Here is a 23,151-nt window from a genome sequence, read left to right as displayed (position 1 = left end):
GTCTTACAGTTTTTAATGATCTAACAATGTAGAGCATCCTGAATAAAGTCCACTGCTATTGATGAAAACTTCTGCTACTTCAAGCCTAGTTCAAGAGGTACCTGTAGAAATGAATAGATGATTCCAGATTCAACTCAGGAGATCATAGAAAGCACACCATTTCCCAAGCTGAAAATGCTCAGACAAATGAGAAAATAGGCTTCACATTTACCACGAGTTTTGCATTAAGGTGCTTGAACATTTTGCATTTAGATAACACATAGACCAAAAGGTCTTAGATTCATCTACACAATCCAAAGGAAGAAGAAGAAGAAAAGATTACGGGAAAAATGGCATTCGCAAAAGCGAAATAAAATAATGCTCAGTAATCATGAATTTACTAGACTGACTTTTAAGGACTTCCATATTCACGAATGTCGCATCCTGAGGGCTCTAGGGATTCCCCCCAGCCCCCACACTATGTGTCTGCACTCGCTGTAATTATAATGCGCGAGACGTTTCCTTCATAGAAGCTGCTAAATACAAACGAGTGACAGGGCTCTATACTTGACTTTGAATCTGGGGTAGAGCTTTTATGTTGGAGTTCATTTTCTTTCTCTCCTTTGTATCTAAGCAAACTGGAAGTTTGGGGTTGAAATTAATGTCTACATTTTCTGTTTGATTTTTTTCCCCATGCTTCTTATTTTCATTTATCAGACAGTGAGGGCTTCTTTCTTTCTTTCTTTTTTGGCTTTGCATGTGCCAAGGAAATGCACAATATTCTTCACGTAGATACTAAAATATTGGCTTGGGAGATAGAAATCTGTAGCTTCTGTGTGAATTATGGAACAAGAAATATCCATCCAGTCAAACAATTCTACACAGCATGGAATATAGTGATAAAATTACTTTTGAGAAATAGGCTCACGATTTTTGAAAATATCGTATTTCTGGTGATTCTTTATTTTTCATAAGGAGATAGCATGAAACCCTCCACCTTTCTTTCTTGAAGCCACGGGCAGTCTTCAACCCTTACATTACCGAAGCCCATCATTTCCTGGGAGCAGTGCGGCAAGGCCCCTTGCTCTCTGCTGCTGTAAGGATCCCGCTTCTCGAAGAGCCTGTTGGTGTTGGTGTGCATCTCACACGTCGCGGCGTGAGGGCCCCGGAGTTACGGAGAGAAAGCCGGACCCCAGAGAGAGAGAGAGAGACATTGCATCCAGGGTGAACCTGCAATCCGTCCAGGCTACAACCCACAAACAAACACCACCACACCTGGTTTGGAGTCAGCCTTTCCAGAATGTTTCTGTCCGGAGGCCATTCTCCTCTGGGGCTTCCTGTAGGACCGCACACAATGAGCATGGGTTGGTTTTTTGTTTTGGATTTTCTCCTCTCCAGTCTGTCTATCTATACGACTGGGACAAGACTTCCCTGACTTATAACAACCCATCCTAAGTGATGCCTCTGTAATTCTCAAGACTGCTAGTGTCATGGCTTCTGGGCCCAACAGAGTCCTGGCATAGAATATTATAGTCTCATAAGTACTTTGAGTACTTGATGTAATGCAAGAGTTTAGGACTCCCACCATCTGGCATCTACCCACCACGGCGTTGGGCTGATAATTCCCTCCCCGAGGAGACCGGCCTCCCACAGGGCAGCCTCGCCCCTGTGTTTTGCTAGACACTGGGAACAGTCAAGTTCACACGTTTAGCGCAGACGCTGGCTGTCTCTATCAAATGCTCTGCCTGGAACTAAATCCACCAGACACAAACGTGAGCACTTTGTTCTGCAACCAGACCTGGGATCTGAGAGGAACCTCTTTCCCCAAAGTTCTAACCCTTCTGTGTCAAAGATGATCCTTCACACACGGGAGGCAATCTAGCGAAAGTCCATTAAAACTGTCTCTTTATAAGTTGGCGTGGTGTTTATTCACTTGGATCTAGACAGCAGAAACCACATTTCTCTTTGTTTAACCCCTATGTCTGAGATCAGAAAAGCTGGATTTGTTACCAATCACCACAAGGTTTTGGCAAACTTGTTCACTAAATCCCTCAATGGCTGACCAAACACAAAGTGTGGGTGATTTAAATGTGTTATAACCCGGTCACTTACAGAAACCGTGCCTAAAGCTCACACTGGTTGAGAAAACAAGCGGTGGTGTGCTTTGCAGATTTCATCTGCACTGACACTAGATGTCTGAGTGTATGCAATCCTTTTTGTGATTTTGATGACAATTATGTTGAAGAGCTGCGTACTAGAGCTTTTATAAAAGGAAGCATCTAATTTATTCCATTTTGATTTGGCCTTCCCTAACTTGTATGTAAATTACTAGTCACTCAGCACTAATACTTATTTAATGAAATTGGTAAAGTAGTTCATGTGCCACACATTTTGCTTTTGTGTCATATGACCATGCAAAACTTTCTTGAGTTTGTATTAACTTGGTAGGAGGCAAGTCACCAAGAATCCTCATTCCTAATTGATCACCCTACATAATGGAAGGGTCCAATTAAAAATACCATGAGCTCTTACTTTTGCTTCATCTTTGGATTTCAAATTAAAAAAAACCACTATAATACAGAACAAAAAGGCACTGTATGCAATATATGCTTATTTTCCTGAGATACTTTGTGCATAAATGCACACCATGTAATTAATACATGTCTAGCTTTGTGGCTATTGATTCTTCAAATAAAAGTAACAGGGGGCATGAACTTGGCAGACACTTGAAAAGTAGTGCCTAGAAAGTCAGATGAGTAATTTGGAACTCCGTGTTTATAATCCGGTAGGAAGTCATAAAACCTTAATTTTTATTGGGAGAGCATTCCTGTTTAAAATTACCATGTCATTACTAACTAAGGATATACTGTTGCCTAATTTATTTAAAATAGTCTCGCTTCCCATATCTGCGAAACAGAGCTTGTCATTATTCCTTGTGGATATGTTGGGAAATCAAGTAAAATAATGTAAATTTATACCTGAGAGTTGTTGAAAACATAATACAAGTTGGCAATGTGGGCTGAGAATGCAGTGTAGTGACAGAATGCTTGCCAGGTATGTAAAAATCCTGGCTGTGATCCTTAGCATGCCAAGATAAAAAGTAAATAAAAATAATCAGACAACTCAAAAACATCTGTAAACAGTTCTGTGGATGTAGTTGTGGATAAAATTTCTTGAAAAATAATGAATTTATTGTAAGATAATTCTACTTTTAATGAGATTAGTTATCTTCTAGTTGGAATATACATGAAGCATATTGAAGTTGCTTGTATGGATCTTAAAGGTAATATCTGGTGGACGGAAATTTCCTTTGTCTAAAGGAAGCTATTTCTGTAAAGAGCTAGTTTTTTTAAGTAGCCAGTGACTCTGGCTGTCATCCCAGCTCCTCCGGCGGCTTAGCTCTGGAGGGTGTGGTTTGAGTCCAGACCAGGCATGAAAGTCTGCAAGACCACGTCTCCAGCCAATCAGGACCGTTGTGCGTATGCCTCAAAAGAATATTGTCGTAATCCGTATGAGATCAGGAATGCTACTAAGACAGTATGTTTTTATGAAATTGCTCCTATGTAATGACAGATTTCAGAGACTATATGACCTGGAATCTAAAAATGCACAACCCTCGTTTTTACTGCCTTAAAAAAAAAAGAAAAATAAGTGCATATAATAGCCGATATCAGACCCATCTGCCTCAGACATAGGCATTTTATCTTTAATGTTAAAAGTATAGTTTTAGGAACAAATGCTAGGATTTGTTTGTCTGCACCTTCTAAAATATTCTGGTGAACAAGCAAAATTTCAGTTATTAGAAATAAGAGGTGGAGTCATGAGAAAAGGCAGGACAGAGCGGAGTGTACGTGTCTCGGCAGTGGTGGGGTATGGGGAGACTCTCTCCCGAGGCGTTCAGCGATCCCACAAGTGCCCTGAGTGTCCCTGCCAGGAGGGTGGACGGGCCACTGCGTCCAGGGAGTGGACGGAGGGCAGGTCTCCGCTCTGAGCTGTGTCTACGAGATGCTGGGAGTGGACAGAGAGCAGGTCTCTTCCCTGAAGCTTTGTTTGTAATATGATGAGTGTAGGGGCCCTTTTCGGTTGTTGTTTTTATTTCCACGTACCCACATTTCTACCCCTCCTCAAGATTTAGGAAGTTTCCTTCTATTATTTCATCGAGAGGTTTCTATGGCTTTAACTCGCACCTCTTCTTCTATGCATTTATACATTTCATCTTCTAATGCCATATCAGATTTTTGCAAGTTTCAATTTATATTTCTTTGTATTTTGTCTTTGCAGAGATTCGAATGCATGTACCTGTCAGGTCCTAATTTTCTGCATTAAATTCTATCCAATCTACTGAAGAGCCTTTAGTCTACCTTTTTAAATCCACTTACTGAGCTTTCAATTTCTACAATTTTAATTTGATATTTTTATTACCATATTCTTATTATTTCTTTTTCATATCCTCCACTGACTTATTTTATTCAATTCCTTGGAATTCACCCATGCATTTGTTTCCTTGTTAATTTTATTGCTTTCAATTTTTTTTTTGCTAAGTATTCCTATGATTCCTTGAGATTTCACCCACTCTCTATCATAAGGTTTTTTTTTGTGTGTGTTTGTGTGTATGTGTGTGTGTGCATGTGTGCACACAGTACATGTATAAGAAAAGGTAAGAAAAAGTAAAAGGGGTGTAAGGAAAAGGAAGAAAGCAGAACAATTGTCTGATTCACAATAATGCCAAATACTACTTAGGATTATTCTTAATTATCGATGCGTAAATACCCGACAATGAAAACTGTAAAATAGTGGTGAAGAGAATTAAAGGAGAGAGCAGATGGAAATACCTCTCACGTTCATAGTTGTACAATTAACATGAAAATTGCTAGACCACTACAGGCAATGGATAAAGTTTGATGCCATGCCCATCAAAATCCTTCTGCTATAGTTCATAGAAATAGAAGAACACTTGTAAAATTCATAGGGAGCAATAAGAGGCCCTGAATAGTGAAAGCCGTTCTGAGCGGGAGTATCCTAACACCTGCCTTGAACTTATGCCGGGGCACCACAGTTCTGTCACAAACAGGCTCACAGAACAGCGGAGTGAAGAAGCAGAAACAAATCCAGCCGTCTGAATTCTGACAAAGAAAGCACAGTTTCTTCCCTGAGTCAGGTTGGGAACACTGAACGTCTGCATGTAAGAGATCCAAGTGAGATCTCTCCCTCTCTCCCTCAGCAAACGTCAGTTCAAAACGGATCGCAGACCTAAGTGCAAACCCTGAAACGTTGAAACCGCTGCAGAAACAGGCTGGACAGCAGAAGGGGAGGCGCTTCTTCTTCCCACGGGACCCCAGCGGCTCGGCGCCTAACGGCAAGCACTTACGGATTGGATTACACTGAATCAGCCGGCTTTCCCGCCTGGGCGGGAATGATGTCCAGAGCCAAGACAGAACCTACAGAACGGGGGGACAGAGATGGTTCCAACCACCCAGCACAGTGCTCCTGATCAGAACACACCGCGCACCTCCTGCGGTCTCCGTTCTCATGAGCTAATTACCCGCCCAGGCCCACGCCTCGGAGCTCAGCGCCTGGATGAGGCTCGCGGCCCGCCTGGGTGCGAACCACAAGCGCGCGTCCCGCCTGCCACGTGTCCCGAAGGCTCAGGCTAGGCTGGCGTCAGCAGCCAAAGCATTCGCTCTTTTATCCTGGGTTCGTGCCATTTTGATCTGCGGAGGATGTGCGCTGGTATTTATGCACAGGTGCAGAAGGAAATCTACCCGGGCTTCCTTATCTGCGTAGAACAGAATCTCCCGGCAGTTCATTGCCACGGGCCCCGTGGGGCGAGCGTTCTCCAGCCTCCGCCGCCGGGGGGGCTCAGCGCCCGCCCCCCGCCGCCCCCCGAAGCCTACACGCCTGCTGCCAGCCGCAGCTGGAAGGCTAATCTCCTCTGCCGGCGGCTGGGGTCAGCCAGGCGGCCACCCGCGGCCTCCCCACTTGGGTCCCACGCGGCGGATGGGCTGCGTTCCCCCAACAGCCCCCGCAGGTGTTGAATACCGTTTGCTTTGCGATGCCCCTGCATCCTTAGATGTTCTGTGGTGATAGCTCCTCACAAACGGGACTTCAATCTCGCCGACCTTAGTTTCTACGTGAAGGGCTGTCGCTTGCTTATCTGATTCATCATATGCCTGTCACCTTGCCTGGTAGGAAGCCCAAAACCCCTTTTCTGCACTTACTGAGGAAGTGTTCTCAGAGAATCCAAGTGCCTGGCGATGGTCTCCTTGCCGCACCGTGGCCGCCCTTCCTTACGGGGCGCCGTGGGAAGTGTCATCGGTTACCGTCTAGTTTTCCTATTCATTTTCTCACATGCTCCCGGAGACGATCTCTTAGGACTGGCAAAGCAGTGATATCCGCTAATTCCTAACCGTTTCCCGTTTCCAGTGAAATGAGTGGAAGACAAGATCACTCACCGCGAAAAGAGCAAGGTAATAGAAAATAATCATTCACACACACACACACACAACCAACCTGTATGAATTGCACAAATAAAAAGCCATTTCTTTCAGCGACCATCATTATTTGAAAAGCACCAACAAGTGTCCTTCAGCAGTGTTTAATATACCAGGGTCCTTTAAAATCAAAGAACGCGTGGTCACGGAATAAGACATTGGCGAGAGCGTCGTTCAACAGGTGGGTGGAGGCCGGCTCCTTGAATGGATTCACTCCCTGGTGTGCCCCAGCTGGGTGTGAACGCACTCACCGGCTCTGCCTCCTTCTCACCCCTCCCCAGGCCTCCCTGCCCCCCCCCCCCCCGCCTCCCTGCCCCCCCTCTGCGGGCCCAGCCTGCCTCCCTCCCCGGGCCTCCCTGCCCCCCCCCGGGGGGTCCAGCCTGCCTCCCTCCCCGGGTCTCCCTGCCCCCCCTCCCCGGGCCTCCCTGCCCCCCCCGGGGGGTCCAGCCTGCCTCCCTCCCCGGGCCTCCCTGCCCCCCCCCCGGGGGGTCCAGCCTGCCTCCCTCCCCGGGTCTCCCTGCCCCCCCTCCCCGGGCCTCCCTGCCCCCCCCGGGGGGTCCAGCCTGCCTCCCTCCCCGGGTCTCCCTGCCCCCCCTCCCCGGGCCTCCCTGCCCCCCCCGGGGGGTCCAGCCTGCCTCCCTCCCCGGGTCTCCCTGCCCCCCCCTCCCCGGGCCTCCCTGCCCCCCCCGGGGGGTCCAGCCTGCCTCCCTCCCCGGTCTCCCTGCCCCCCCTCCCCAGGCCTACCTGCCCCCCCCCCCCGGGGGGCCCAGCCTGCCTCCCTCCCTGGAGGGGCGAGAGCCGTGCTCCCTGACGGTGGCCACCTCCTCACCGCGCTGGGGAGCTGCTGGAGGGCCTGGGCTGGCTTTGGGGCGCCCCCGGTGCCCTGGGCCTGGGAGAGGGCCCCTCTGGGCCCTGTGCAGGGCCGGCGTGCCCTTGCAGAGCAACCCAGGGGAGGCTTCTCCGGGAAGGAAGGGACCCGGCCCGGCCCCGTGAGGTCCCACGCGGTCACCGCGGACACGGACGCACACGCTGCGCCGCGTGACTGTGCTTCACCATCCCGGGTGCGCTAACGCGGCTCAGGATGGACGGAGCACTGTGCTCCACGTGACGGCGCTGGGGTGTGTGGGGTTATTCATCCGAACTCTTCAAACGTAATGCCTACAAAATTAGTCTTGTGAACATGACTATTTAAAACAGACACAATCCACAAACAAAAGGCCCCCCGGGTCCCAGTGAGAGCCCCGCAGGGCAGCTCCCTGGGCGGGTGACCAAGGACAGGTCAGGCAGGACACAGCGGAGCCCCCGACACCCTGGGTGACAGAGAAGCCTCCGGAATGCAGGCCCAAAGATCCAGAGAGAACGTGCGTGAACACGCGTACCCAGGAGGTGGCATCGGACGCGGCGGGTTATGAATGCCGCGCCTCTTCCCAGCGTCGGCTGCGTCGGCATTCCCGCCGCTCGTTTCCGACCCTCTCCTTCCCTTACTTTTCTTAGGAGGAGTGTTGGGAGAGACGCACATTAAACACGGGCAAGATCTGTATATCTTCCTCAGAGTATCCACCCATTCTTCCATCTCCATAGAGACAGAAAAGAGATGTGAACTGGGTTCGCCTTGCGTTAAGGCCAATGCCAGGAGGCTCGCTTCACACCAGGAACGATTCTATCTTCACTCCTTATCAGAGTCATCGCGAATCGCTAAGTGGTTTGTAATCATGAATGGCTTCTGTTTTGATCATTAGCTCCACCGCGCTTATAGACCGAACGGTGAGTAGGGAGAGAAACTTGACGCATCGGAGTGTCAGATGTCTTAGCTACCATCTTTGACATTCCAGAAATGTGTTCTATAGTTGAGTACTGTAAACACAAGCTAGACAGAAGTCTGCTTACAATGGAAACAGATTGTTTGACATTTGGGGTTTCTGCATTTCAGTGGAAGTGGTACATAGAAAGAAAGTTTTGCTTTGGGGAAAAAAATTGGCCAGTGACTTGAGCACAAAAGTTTATTTTTGTTCAACACTTTGGCTAAGTTTATGTATGAGACAAAAAGCAGGAGTTGATAATGGAAATAGCAAGGGTTACTTTTTTCATTTCACCAGTGCTCATAAAAGATCAGTGTTCACACCAATCCTTGCTGGACAAAAATTAATAGTTTTCACACACTCTGTTTGCCATAGGCAGAAACCACGGGAGTCCAGTGTTTCCGAAAGCAGGGTTCTAACAGCTCTGTGATATTTAATAATAAGATAGCAAATAGATTTTGGTGCAGGTTCAACTTTTGGGCATGCCAAAGACACTGGAGTTAAGAACTAAATAAATAAATCATGTTCAATACCTTGGGTGAGCATAACAAAATTTATTCAGCTGGTGGAGAAGATTGCCGGGAATGTTGTAGCTAAGGTTTCCAAAATGTAATTGCAAATGTCAAAACGAATCATAACAAAATGTACAACTGTGCAGATTTATGCTTCGCACCAGACGCTCCTAATGCATGGAAGAGCTATATGGAAAAGGAGCTGAGAATTGGTTACGAAACCGCCGTACAGAGGAGAATCCTCTGTTTGCTTTGGCTCTGGCGATGGGAGGACGTGTTTCATACACAAGCACACGTAAGGTCCGTGTGAGGCTCAAACCCGGACAGGAAGAAGATTAAAATCGGTGGCCACATGCCGCCCCCTCCAACGGTGTTTGAGGACGAGGTCGTGATGAAGATCACGAATACTTGGTTTGCTAAACACAAACAAGCAAACGAACATAAACAGAACCCCACAAGCTGAGGAGTCCATCTTGATGCGAGAAAAACAAGCGTCAGCTTGCTGAAACACGGCTCCCGAGTCACATTCTCCAGAAAGCTAATCTGCTTCATAAGCAATGATTAGAAATTCAAGCCTTTAAAATTCCTCGTGTCCCAGTGGGGCCGACGCGTCCACTTTGAACCACTCTACGGAGATGACAAGTTTCAAGTACTGGAGTAATGAACCTTAACTATTTGAATACTTAGCCACCCCATGGTCTTCGGGTTCAGCCATTGCACACTCCCAGTTAAAGCTGCCACGCACAGGTCAGGAATCCATGACCTCATTTTGAAGGTGATAATTGCTCTTTGCTGTGATCTGTTGCCAGCGCTGAGGGGAATGAAAGTTTGCTTCAGCCCCTGGAAAACAGGCCTGAAGACTTGAAGCGGACAATGATAGGCGGAGGGATACGGCTACACCAGCGCGCTGCATTACACTGTGCATGGGGGGGAGATGAACCGCGTGCTCACCGGCACTAGGGAAACTAAAATATAAAACGTGAACTGGAGATCATGCTATCATGGGGCGGCACGATGTATTCGTCCCACACACTTCATGGTGTTTTATTCACTTACGAACGAGTCTCACGCTGTGGAACCCCTGTGTGGCAACACCCTCATTGTCGGTTCTCACGCAAGCATTTGTGAAAGCAGGCGTGAGTGGCGAGGTCAGATGCATGAAATACACTCGCTCCGTCTGAAGAGACAGAGAGTGGGTTTTAACGGCGGTCAGGTTGACAGACAGGCCGACGGAGGCAGACAGGTAGCTATTTCTACGACTGGGCCCTACGTGGCGCTGGCCCAGTGGTCTCTGGGGCTCGGGAGGAAAGGTTCTCCAGCCCCGGGGGTTCAGGGCGACGTGATCATGTGACCTCACCCACGAAACACACTTTGGTAATTTGGAAACAATTAAGATTCCTACTAAAATTCTAAGGCTTGGCACAGAGTCTCAGAAGATCGGATTGGATTCGTGTGAGACCGGGGACCTTGTCTTGTGCAGTATGGCATCTGTAAGACACGAAGGGGTGGAAAACTCAGACCAGCATCTCTCCCGAGAGAGGGAAAGAAATGAGCACGCACAGCCGTTTGCTCCGCCCACCTCCAGACGCTGGCACAGATGGTTAACACTCGTTTGGATGGTTGTACAATGTAGTTGAACACGGATGAACACAGGTTCTGCCGTTCAACCCTTCAGGGCTGTGGTAGTAAGCTGGCCATACCTAACAAAATCCGTGAGGTCATCAAGTTAGGGAGAAAGATTTCTTGAGTTCCTGGTTGTCAGGATTGGAATCCAGTACTGGGGCAGTCAGGGTGCTTTGGGCCTGGGTGGATAGAGACAGCAATAAAAGCAAACTCTCCTCACCATGGTTCAGAAAGAAGAAAGAGAAGAGAAAGGAGAGAGACGTGCTGGCGGCGCGAGGTGAGGGGAACTCGGGGCGCACCGCGGGGCTGACTTGAAGTTCCCCGGCACAGCTCCCTTGCTGGCCGCGCGTTTCCGGAAGGGCGTCGGTTGGTAAGCGACACAGTCGTGTATAGAATACCTAGACGTGGATGTTGCTGTTCCCTTTCCTCTGGAGTCCACAGCGAGGGTGCAGAGCTGAGAGCGCTGCGTGTCCTTCCCCAGGGCGGATTTCACGGGGAGCCAGCCTTGAGCCCTGCCTTCCGCGGCGGTGTCTGGGAGGAGGCCCCCGGCCCGGGTCCTGTCAGCGCCGGTCCCTCCTGGTGGCTCACTCACAGCCGGCAAAGAGGCGAACAGGATCAGGCCTTCCCGCCGCGAAGCAGCTCTCCCGGAGGGCAGGAGCTCAACACGGACGGGCGCTGATGGTCGTTCACGACGAGGAAGACTTCACGCCCAAGGTCCCGATGACGGGCGCCATGTCCCTGCCACGCACCCTCGCGAGCAAATGAAAGCCTGTGACTGCGGTGAAGCCACCGCGGGCGCCGCAGGACACGGGGCCGCTCCCGGGAAAGGGCCGTTGATTGGGGTGGGAAGACGAGGCTCCCTGGAGGCGTCACTCCTGAGTATCTCAGCGCCGGCTGCTTCCCCTCCACCGGCGCTGCTGGCTCCCGGGGCGGGGACACCTTTACAAAACACGGCCAGGGTTGGGTTTTGCTGGTTGGTTGGTTTAACTTTTAGGACAGTAGAAAGGACTGTTTTCGAAACTACCTGTTTATGCCATGCGTGCGATTGACCAAACTCAGAAACAAAGAGAGCATAGCCCACTTACATGAAGAAGAATTCCTATTGCTTCACGTGAGATCAAATAGCCCTTCCGCAGTCAAATTTTCACTTTGTTGGAAATACCAGTTTTTCTGCTCTTTGTTGAAGCATGTAGAAATAGTTCATATTGGCACTATTTTCTTCACACCTGCTCTGCCGCCTAATGTATGTATCCTTGATTTGTTAAATGCTGTTGTTCTACAGTAGTTGACCCGTATTCCCAGCAATGATCTAGACTTTTGAGAGATTACTGCGCTGTTACCACAGATTTACAAATGAAATTTTATTACTTAGGTAATGAAAACATAAGTACCTTCATAGTTGTTTATTTAAATTTAGTAAAGTAACAATATGCACATTGCATACTTCAAATTTATCATAAAGTCTCCCACATACGTGTGTAAGTGTGCGTGCGTGTGTGTGTGTGTACATCGCTTCCAATTTGAGACTGTGTCTTTATTTTTAGAATCTATTCAGAACAGTGGCATTCACCAATTTCTTCTTGGTAATCCCATAGCATAAAATGTTACACAAATTAAGGTGGCTACCATGTCATTGGGTGACATGAATTGTTTACCAGGCTGCTGGCACGTGACAACGTGACTGCATGTCCACATTGACATACACAGACATACGAATTAACTTCATGGGGACAAAGAGAGAAAAATGGAAGTTCCAGAGTGCAAGCAGCATTCCAGAGCGAAGACTATGAGGAAAAATAAGGATCAGATGCTGAAAACTGCCTGTGACAATAGTCCTGCATTAGCTTTCTCAGGACCTGCCAATATTGATTAAATTACACAGACATTGCTCCTGATAAGCAGAGCTTACGTGCTATAATATTAATTTTTAAATGTCCCAGAGTCCTTTGCGACTCATTGAAACGGAGCTAAATTGTCCCTGGGACATGGTTCCATGGTGATATTCTGTGTGGAAACTGCAACCTAAGCTTCGTGAGGAGGTTGCCAAGGAAATGCACAAAGAGGATTAGAAGAAAGCATCCCGGATTCCGAACGTGTTCTGCAGAGAACTATTTTAGGGCAGAGGATTAAAAGGGCAATAAGTGCATATAATTAAGCAAGCTGGAATTTGCTCAGAAAATCAAGGCCAAGTGCCCCTTTAATTATTCAGCTAATGGGCCTGTCTGTGCAGAAACCGCCCTCCGCCGAGGCTGGCAGCCCGCTTTTCAGAAGGACGCTCCCTCTTTGTGCTCTGAAACCACACAGAGGATAATTGCTTGTCTATGCCTCCGTTCCAGTTTACTCATGGAATCAGTGCTTGGGTGGGTAATTCTGGGGGCTTGGGGAGTCAGCAGAACATCAGATAAAAGAGCTCTGTTGAATTGAAATGGGGGGGGTCTGTGCAGACCCCCATCTTCAACAGTACGGCCACGTCTAACCGTAGAAACGGAAACATTGTCGTGCGACTCCCAGGAGACGTGACCCCGGTGGTGTCTAGCCTGGCGTTTCCTTTACTGCTAAGAACATGGCGCCCGTCTTCAGATGGGCCACTGGTATTTATCCTTTTGAGAACCGTGTTTCATGCAGTTGTTCATGTATTGATTGAGTGGCTTGTTCTTTCGGCTTGTTCTTATCTTGGGAACCCTTAGGTGCCCTTTGTGCTGTGGATACCTAACTTGCCAGTATTGTTTCCCTTTTCTTGAGTTCTCTCTGGATTCCGAGAGCTGTTTCCTTTGAGGTGCAGAAGCTTTCTAATTTGATGGAATACCACCTCCCTCTCGATTCTGGCTCTTATTCCCTGAGCAATCGGAGTCTCGTTTGCCAAGTAGCTGCCTACATCTGTGTCTTCAAGCGTTTTCCCGTGGTAGCTTTAAGGTTCTTTGGTCCATTTTGAGTTGAGTGTTGCACAAGGTGGGAGACAGGGCCCGAGTTTTATTCTGGATATCCAGTTTTCCTGGGGGGGGTGTATACTCCCCTGTGTATGTTTCTGTCAAAAAGTCACGTGGCTGCGGCATTCTGTCTCACGGTTCGTGTCATCTCAGTTAGAAAGGCTGACATCCCTAGGACCCTCCGCGGGGATAAAGATGGCTGAGGGGAGTCGTGGAGAGGAATTCGGTGGGATACAGACCGGCCGTCACCACGGAGACCAGGGCGGAGGCCTGGGTTCCCGCGCTGCTGCTCGTGGTCAGATTGTGCACCGACACCCAGTCTATGCGAAGGAGCGTCAGTCGCCCGACAGAGCCCAAACCCCACGTCTGTGTCCGCGCCAGCTGCCGCGTTCAGGGGTGTGCTCTGCATCCGCGGGTGATGGGGGGGCGGGAGCCCGGGCCCGGGCGGCCTCGTGAGGATGGGAACCAGTGGAGAGGACGCCGTGGGCTGGGAAGCAACCGGGGGGACTCGCCCGCCCTCCCCCCCCCCCCCCCCCCCGCGCTGGGCTCTGCTTTTATCTCGTCTTACTTTATGTTAATCTTCTCCGACGCGCGGCGTCCTCCGACCTCCCCGCAGGGCCCCTTCACGGAGAGGGGGATTTTAAATGGCGCAGGGCGCTGGCTTCTCGGCGTTGTTCCCCAGGAGCCGCCGGGGCAGGGGGTGGGGGGTCGCGGCCCCGGGAGGCTCGGGGGAGCCGCCCGCCCGTCTCACCCGCCGTCCCCCGAGAGGCCAGGCTGGCCGCGTCTGCGGGGCGGGGGGCTGATCGTGAATTCAGCCTGCCATCCGCGCCGCAGAAAGCTCCGGAGGGGAAGCCGGCGCAGGGCCGGGGAGGGCAATCTTTTATACTGTTTAAATTGCTGTTTAAATTTGAATTAAACTCGAAGGTGACCGTGGGAAACCCACACGGTTTAATTCACTTATCGCCTTCCCAAACCCGTCTGTCTATCTGAACCGGTTTGGCGTCCGCCTTGGAGTCCGCCCTGGCGGAGCCGCGGGCCGTGCGCTGCCGCTCCTGCCCTGTGTGCGTGGAGTTTAAGATGCACGGCGCCTGGCGCCTCCTCCCAACGCCCTGCGGCCTCTCCTGCTTGAGCTGCGTCCCGGGACCGGGAGGCCGTCACTGTCCGAGCCGGAGGGTCGTCAGGGCCTGAGTCATGCACGCAGGACACTGACGTGCCGGGACTGGGAGGCCGTCACTGTCCGAGCCGGAGGGTCGTCAGGGCCTGAGTCATGCACCCAGGACCACTGACGAGAAGGGCGGAGGGCTGTGTGTTCTTGCCCCATCACTCCCTCTAATAAGGGTCCATCCAGCGGGCAGGTTCTAATGTGTGCAGTCCACACAGGCCCGGCCAGCCCCCACGCTGCCCAGTGTGGTCAGTCCACAGAGGCCCGGCCAGCCCCCCACGCTGCCCAGTGTGGTCAGTCCACACAGGCCCGGCCAGCCCCCCACGCTGCCCAGTGTGGTCAGTACACAGATCCACAGAGGCCTGGACAGCACCCCACACTGTCCAGTGTGGTCAGTCCACAGAGCCCCAGACAGCCCCCCACGCTGCCCAGTGTGGTCAGTCCACACAGGCCCGGCCAGCCCCCACGCTGTCCAGTGTGGTCAGTCCACAGAGGCCCAGACAGCCCCCCACGCTGCCCAGTGTGGTCAGTCCACAGAGGCCCAGACAGCCCCCCACGCTGCCCAGGGTGGTCAGTCCACAGATCCACAGAGGCCCGGCCAGCCCCCCACGCTGCCCAGTGTGGTCAGTACACACAGGCCCGGCCAGTCCCCCACGCTGCCCAGTGTGGTCAGTCCACAGAGCCCCAGACAGCCCCCCACGCTGCCCAGTGTGGTCAGTCCACAGAGAACAGGACAGCCCCCCACGCTGCCCAGTGTGGTCAGTCCACAGAGAACAGGACAGCCCCCCACGCTGTCCAGTGTGGTCAGTACACACAGGCCCGGCCAGCCCCCCATGCTGTCCAGTGTGGTCAGTCCACAGAGCCCCAGACAGCCCCCCACGCTGTCCAGTGTGGTCAGTCCACAGAGGCCCGGACAGCCCCCCACACTGCCCAGTGTGGTCAGTCCACAGAGCCCCAGACAGCCCCCCACGCTGTCTAGTGTGGTCAGTCCACAGAGAACTGGACAGCACCCCACGCTGCCCAGAGTGGTCAGTCCACAGAGGCCCGGACAGCCCCCCACACTGCCCAGTGTGGTCAGTCCACCGAGAACTGGACAGCCCCCCACGCTGTCCAGTGTGGTCAGTACACACAGGCCCGGCCAGCCCCCCATGCTGTCCAGTGTGGTCAGTCCACAGAGCCCCAGACAGCCCCCCACGCTGTCCAGTGTGGTCAGTCCACAGAGGCCCGGACAGCCCCCCACTCTGCCCAGTGTGGTCAGTCCACAGAGCCCCAGACAGCCCCCCACGCTGTCTAGTGTGGTCAGTCCACAGAGAACTGGACAGCACCCCACGCTGCCCAGAGTGGTCAGTCCACCGAGAACTGGACAGCACCCCCACACTGTTCCACCATCATCAGGAGCAAGAAAGTCAGGGTCAATGTTTAGAGAGCCCTGACTCACAGTGGGGCGTCGTGTTCCAGCTCTTCTCCACCACAAGATCTTAGGGAGACCCCCCTCCCCCCCCGCCAGGGAACAGGACCACTGTCATGGTCGTGGCTTCCATGCACAAGAGCACACAGTCTGAGGGCCAAAGGACCACGCTACAGCAAGGCCACAAGCCTCCTTCCCACTTGTGTCAGTCGGCCGGCTACCCATCATTCTGTGGTGGAGTTACAGCCGCATGCAAGAAAGCGCATTAATCCCTAACTGCGTAGTTAGCCTGTACACATCAGCTGAAATAGGCAAATCCTAACTGCTTTGTCAATGTGCTTTCAGCAATGCCATGGGATTCTATGATTAATCAGAACACCTTTTTTTTCTTTTTGCCAGACATGGGTTTTGAACTCGGGGCGGTGAGCTGTCCTTGAGTTTTTGCGACCAAGGCTAGCACTCTACCACTTTCAGCCACAGCATCACTTCCAGCTTTCTGGTGGTTAATTGGAGATAAAAGTCTCACAGAATTTCCTGCCCAGGCTGGCTTTGAACTGTGATCTTCAGATCTCAGCCTCCTGAGTAGCTAGGATTACAGGCAGGAGACACTGGGGCCTGGCTATTCCGAATAGTTTTAAAGGTCATTTTTTTACTTTTATAAAAATTGAATTTAGGGCTGGGGATATGGCCTAGTGGCAAGAGCGCTTGCCTCGTTTACATGAAGCCCTCGGTTCGATTCCCCAGCACCACATATACAGAAAATGGCCAGAAGTGGCGCTGTGGCTCAAGTGGTAGAGTGCTAGCCTTGAGCAAAAAAGAAGCCAGGGACAGTGCTCAGACTCTGAGTACAAGCCCCAGGACTGGCCAAAAAAAAAAAAAAATTGAATTGAATTTTATTGTAAGGATGATGTACAGAGGGGTTACAGTTATATAAGTAGGGTAATGAGTATATTTCTTGTCAAACATTGTTAGCCCCTCCCTCATTTTCTAAGAATACTGTGAAGGAATTTTTTTCTTTCCCTAAATAAATGAAGGTGACGTGATTTTAATTCCTTTAACCTAGCATGGGATAGTCTCAAAGAGTGCTATGTCCTCAGATGCTTCCAGGAGTAAGGGAATATTTCCTTTAATAAAATAAGTGATATGTCATATTATCTCTAGGTTGTTGAATCAAGCAAAGATTAGCCTCATCTGGTGCGATCGATTCAAGGAAATAAACTCTATATGCTATTTCAGTTAAAAAGGTTAAGTGAAATGTCAGTCTGTTATTAGGAGATTTCAGTACGTGTTTGACTTTAAATGCTCCAGCACAGTAAATAACAATTGGAATGGACTTTCAGCATTTTATAGGTCATAAATTAAACCTTCGCAAGGGCTCTGAAAAGATCAGTGGTGATATCACCCCCAAGTCCATGAGCACAGGGGGCTGTAGCCATGAGATAATTTTAATTTTTGTTAACCTATTGTTTTCATACATCTGTGAAACAGAGTTTAAAATCAAATACTGAACAGGCCGTTGTGGCTTAGATTGCCTTTGGGATTCTGAGACTCAACACATACATATACTAATTCTTGAAAATATTTTCCCAATATCTATATTAGAAGTAAATACCAATAAAGACACAGACATTTTAAGTATGCATAAGACTAGAGAAAATAAATTTGAGTGATGAAAAGAAAATGATAACAATTACATATAACGCCCTCCTAGTTAAGTTTCTGCCAACTATCATTTCCTTCTACTGTATCAGTCAATGACTTCAGGGATCCTGTTATAAATTTCCAAAAATAAGTTGGGTTATACTAATTCGAATGAAAACGTAGTAACTCTGAAATCTTCGTAATTTTTAGTATTTATTTTGGTAGTATTAGATGTACAAGTAGATTCACTCCTACTCAACACAAATGAAACACAGAAGCTAAGACCCTAATGTGAAGCCATTCTCTAATTTGCCGTTTCTCCAGTGCGCGAAGATTTATCTAGTAGCTTTCTCCTAACTTCTTTTCTTCTTCTCCTTTCCTTCCTCCTCATAAATTTTTACAAAATAACTCACCGTGTCATGTAATTATTTTCTTTCATTCACTATGAAAGGTATTAGCCGTTTCCCCTACTTTTGGAATCAACCGTATCCGCGGAACCTGCTCCGGTCACGGTGCGGGCCGCGCTTTGTTCGGATGCTTCCAGAATCTAAGACAGACACCTCTGCCCCGAAGGAACCCAGACAGCCGCCCTCCCTCCATCCGCTCTCAAGCTCCGTCCAGGTCGCATCTGCGGCACAGAACCGTGGTGCCAGGCCCGTCACGGAGGGGCAAGGCGCGCGTGTGCCTTGCTGCCTCTGTGAAGTGTGTTACACACTCCTGTGCTTGCACTGTGCAGCCTTTGAGTTTCACGAGGCGGGGGAGATCCCAGCGGCCGTTGGACACAAGCCCTTCATCAGGGATGTCTGCGAGTGGCGCGACCCCGTTGTTGTCTATCAGCGGAGTCTTCCAGGTACTGTAACTTTTGCCGGGAACTCTTCCCTGCCTGTGCGATGATGACAGGGATGACAGGTCTCGCCGGCAGCCTCTCGGCCTCTGCACACCCACAACCACCCGGCCTCACCTCCGCACCCATGGCCGGCTGCTTCCCGGCGGCCGGGTGGAGACGCGAAAGGGTGCTCCTGCGGACGTCCTGGGACACGGCGTGGACTCGGGAGCTCGTTTCTCCGCTCACCTCCACCCCGTCATGGCGGGCCCTTCCTGGCGTATCTTCTCTGTACGGTGCCGGCTACGTTCGGCTCTGCAGCCGGAAGATGGCAGGTGAGGAGGGCCATGCTGTGCGGCACGGTCTTCTCAGCGGTGACCTGGGCGGTTGATGGCTGTGCCGGCCAGGGCCAGGCTCCGGATCGCACCCGAGCTTTCAGCGAGAAGCAACTGGCTAGGCCGGCCCCGAATGGCATCTCCAAAGATGCCCCCGCGGTAACCTTGAGTTTAGTTCCAAGGTTTCGTGGGTAGCTGACCGTCCTGCTCTGCCCTTGACTGAAAACGTTTGAAAGCACACCAGGAGGTTCTGCCCCGCGTGCTTGCCAAGCACTGAGCCCGCGGTGCTGTTTCCTCCTGCCGTGCCGCTTCCCGGCTGGCGTGGGGGGTGGGTGGGTGAACGGGGGTAGCCGGTCCTCTCTGGGGAACAGTCCTGCCCTCCGCTCCGGGGTCCTTCCCACTGTGGGGAGTCTTTAGAACAGTCGCTCGCTACCGTTTTCTTATGGAATAGATTCCACGTTCTGAAAGCCAGCTCCAGTTTAACCCCCCGGAATTCTTCGCCCCAAGTACTTTGAAGCTACGGCTTCCTCCTCGATTCCGGCAGATTCTAAGTCATCGCGTACCAAGTGCGCACTGGGCCCCCGTGGCTGGGAACACAGGACAAACTCCTCCCTCTCTCCTGGGGTCCCCCAATCCCAATGACCTTCTACTTGCCCCCTTGTCCTCACTGAACCTAGTTTTTTGCTCACTCTTTCTGGAGAGCCGGTGTTGTCCACAGTGCTCACCGAGAGGTAAACGAATGAAGGTCGAGACGCCCAGGTCTTCGCTACCATCCTGCACCCCAAACTCCTGGAACAATGCCTGGGGATGAAAGGCCCTTGGGAAATGCGTTGGGATAAATAATGTTTTTGTTTATGGATGTGTGAATCGGGGTCCTATTCTTCCAGGGAAGTCACTTGGGTGTTTTTCTTTCTTTCTTTCTTATTTATTTGTCGTCCTTGTGGGTCATGTGGCTTGAGGTCAGCCTGGGCTCTGTCCCTCGAGCTCTTCCGGCCTTCTGCCACTGGGGGCCACACACAGCGCCACTTCCCAAAGAAGTCACTCTGAGACACGCTTCTGTGTATCTGCGCGGCATTTCCCAGGAAGGGATCACAGGTCAGGTGCGTATTAAATGTGAACTTTGTCTCCATGGTGAGGAACATCAGTCGGCCTTTCACTAGTATGAGAAACACATTCATACCTCTTGGAATATGTAGCTTTGTGGTTGGAGACTGCATTGTGGCGAGACAGAAGGGGAGAGCTAACGGATGTGATATAAACATGCTTTTACCTTGCTTCTGAAGCATCCGAAATAACAGAACTCCAGATGGGTTTGTAGAAGATGATCTCTCAGACTTCATAATCAACCGGAAGACAAAGATGGGCGAGTTTGTGAAGGAGTGTTTCCATAATGCTTTGCTTCGCGTGTCGTTTAATCGATGTGCTCGCATGCCGAAGTGGCTTGTGTCATTTCAGAGTGTACCCCGTGTATCAAGTGAATCGCGCGTCTTGTTTTAGAGGACCGCCCCAGCGCCGGAGGGAGGCCCCCCACGGAGGCGGAAGTCGTGGTCGCAAGCAACGGTGGCCCACCTCCGCTTTGCGCCGAGGGCTTGGGTCAGCGTTGGCGTGGACGGACGGCTAGCCTCCCGATAAAATGGAGGGCAGTTTCCTTCCCGGTGGCGTCAGCTCTGTTGGGAGAGGGCCCCCTCAGGCCTGGGACGGTTGCACTCGGGTTTGGAGTCCCCGTCAGGAGGTTTGTCGAGGCGCGCGACGGACGGACCTGAGTGCCAGCAGCTGTACTGACGCAGGAGGCCCGGGACCCGAGGCGCGGCGGTCTCCATGCCAGTGTAGCCCCGGGGACAAGGGCAGACCCAGCGCCGCCCCAGTGAGGGCACTCGCTTAGGAGGAGGCGGGGCCCGCCGGCCGCGTCAGCTGCTCTGATCCCGGGTGACGAGAGCGCGCGGCCCGCAGCCTTAGCTGACTATGGGTCAGGCAGGGCAAGCCGACGAGTGCGCAGACATTCATGAAGCTATGGACGACGTCTGAACATCGTCCCCAGAGCCCCTCTGCTCTAAGAACACCCCCCCCCCCCGCGTGCCGCCCGCCCAGACTTCAGCTGTATTTTGCTGTCTGAGATGACAGCAGCTGCGTGGTTTGAGATAGTCACGACTGCGATCACAATATTCACACGCTATTAATATGACAAGGCACGTATATTTGTGTTGGTTATTAGCTGCGCACTACAACATGTGGTTCATATTCTGTTCATTGCAAGATTAGTTGTGTCTTTGAACCTACGGTCACTGAGACACTATAGGCTCTGGGCTCTCAGGGAAAATGCGAGACTTAGGGTTGGGTTTTCTGTAAGTATCAGTGGCAGTCTTTTAGGACTGAAAGTGTGGAGTACTTTTCGTTATAGAACTGGAAGGATATTCCAGTTAGGGACTTTGGACTAAGGAAAGTGCGGTCCCGAGTCTGCAGCTGCGGGTTAAATCATCTCACGCCCGACACGCTCGCACTGGCAAGTGCTCCTGACACACCAGCCTCCCGCCTCTGCCTCTCCATCTGGGGCCAATTCAGGGACCGGAGAGAATTTCAAGGCCTCCCGGCTTTGTGGGTCTATGCGATTTGAAGCCAAAAAATATCCGAGACATAGCCTTGTCTAGTCAGTTAAGTCGTTGCTTGGTTTCAATAAGATAGTCGTGTTTTCTGGTAACCCAAAGGCCTTCGTGAATCTGGGTTCTGCGAGGCCGCCTTCCCTTCTCCCCGACGCGGACTGTGCACCGGTACCCGGCCTTAGCCCTGGTACCCGGCCTTAGCCCTGGCACCCCGCCTTAGCCCTGGCACCCAGCCTTAGCCCTGGTACCCGGCCTTAGCCCTGGTACCTGGCCTTAGCCCTGGTACCTGGCCTTAGCCCTGGTACCCGGCCTTAGCACTGGTACCCTGCCTTAGCATTGGTACCCGGCCTTAGCACTGGTACCCGGCCTTAGCACTGGTACCCGGCCTTAGCCCTGGTACCCAGCCTTAGCCCTGGTACCCGGCCTTGGCCCTGGTACCCAGCCTTAGCCCTGGTACCCGGCCTTAGCCCTGGTACCCGGCCTTAGCCCTGGTACCTGGCCTTAGCACTGGTACTCAGCCTTTCTCTTGGCAAGTGATTTTGCCTGGAATCTTCCCTGGCTCCAGGGCCTTGCTGTGCCTGGTGTCACCTGGACGGTTCCCCTGGGATCCCTTTCCCACGGCCTGAAACCCTTACTCCCATTCCCTTTGGGAGATACCTGCAGATACTCTCATTACAGAGATGATTCGGGAAATAATTGCTAATTTCTTGATCAGTCTCCTCCAGCCAAGAGTAGTTCCTCCAGGGCCTGCACCGTAGGCCCTGCTTCTGCCGAAGGCAATACAATATTTGCTGAATAATTGATGGGGGGGACGCTCTTGCTCTTTCAGAAACGGCACGGGAAGCTCTGGATATCGATCTCCGCGTGCCGGGAAGCGTGGGCTCCTTCCTCTGTCTCAGCGCTGTCCTTGATGAGCCAGCAGGAGCTCAGCGTGGGCACGCCGGGGTGGAGAACGTGGGCCCCCGGCACACCAGGCCGGGAGTCCACAGGAAGGAGAGGGCAGCTCGCGTGCTGCCCGCGGGTGCCGCGAGAGCCTGGACCAGGGCGCTAGTGGCCCGTCGCCCAGTCGGACGCCTCTGTGTCTGCCGCCTTCACCATCCACTGTGCCCGCAGCTCTGACCACCGTGTGGACACTTGACGGGCAATGGCCTCATTTGTTGTACTTTTGACTTTCTAATATCTGTGCTGGATATGAACAACAAAGACCAAACCCTTCTCCTTTCCAACACTTTTTCTGCAGGCTCTGCCTGACAACAAGTTATTTTAACAAGATTTCTAAGGGAGCCTTTGTAAACAAAGGTTTTTCAAAAGCATGAGGTATATGTTAATTCGTAGGACTTCAAGTCACTTCCCTTCGTGGGGCAAACAGAAGGTTCTTGGAGTTGGGGCGGGTGTCTCTTAGTTTCAGTTGGCTTGCAGCCTCAGGTCTAGGGGTCTCCAGGAAGATGGGTCCTAAACGTTTGTCGTGCTTAATCTGTTCTCCATGTGCAGCTGAGAGGTACCAGTCTAGTGCTTGAAGAAATGTTTCCAGTATTCTGGTGAACTTTGTGCTGACATTCAAAATGTGCTAGACCTTACACTATTCCCGGGAGAAGCATGGATATTGGGACTGAAAAGCGTCATTTGGCTGTCACAAAATGTGGAGTGTACTTGGAAACAGAGAACGTGGAGACCTCCTCCTCTGCTTTGTTCATTCGCCTTTCCCTTCCAGCCAGCGACTTGAGGAGTTTTACTCTCCCGTGTCAGATGGGCTCCTTGGGTTTTAGTCTGTGCTTTCCACCACTCTGAATTTTCAGAGTAGACACAACCCTATGAACAGCTGCAGCGTTCTTCTGTCAAGAGTCTGAGATCATT

The sequence above is a fragment of the Perognathus longimembris genome, chromosome 24 (assembly GCF_023159225.1).
Source record: "Perognathus longimembris pacificus isolate PPM17 chromosome 24, ASM2315922v1, whole genome shotgun sequence".
NCBI lineage: Eukaryota > Metazoa > Chordata > Mammalia > Rodentia > Heteromyidae > Perognathus > Perognathus longimembris.
This window is presented reverse-complemented; position numbering follows the sequence as displayed.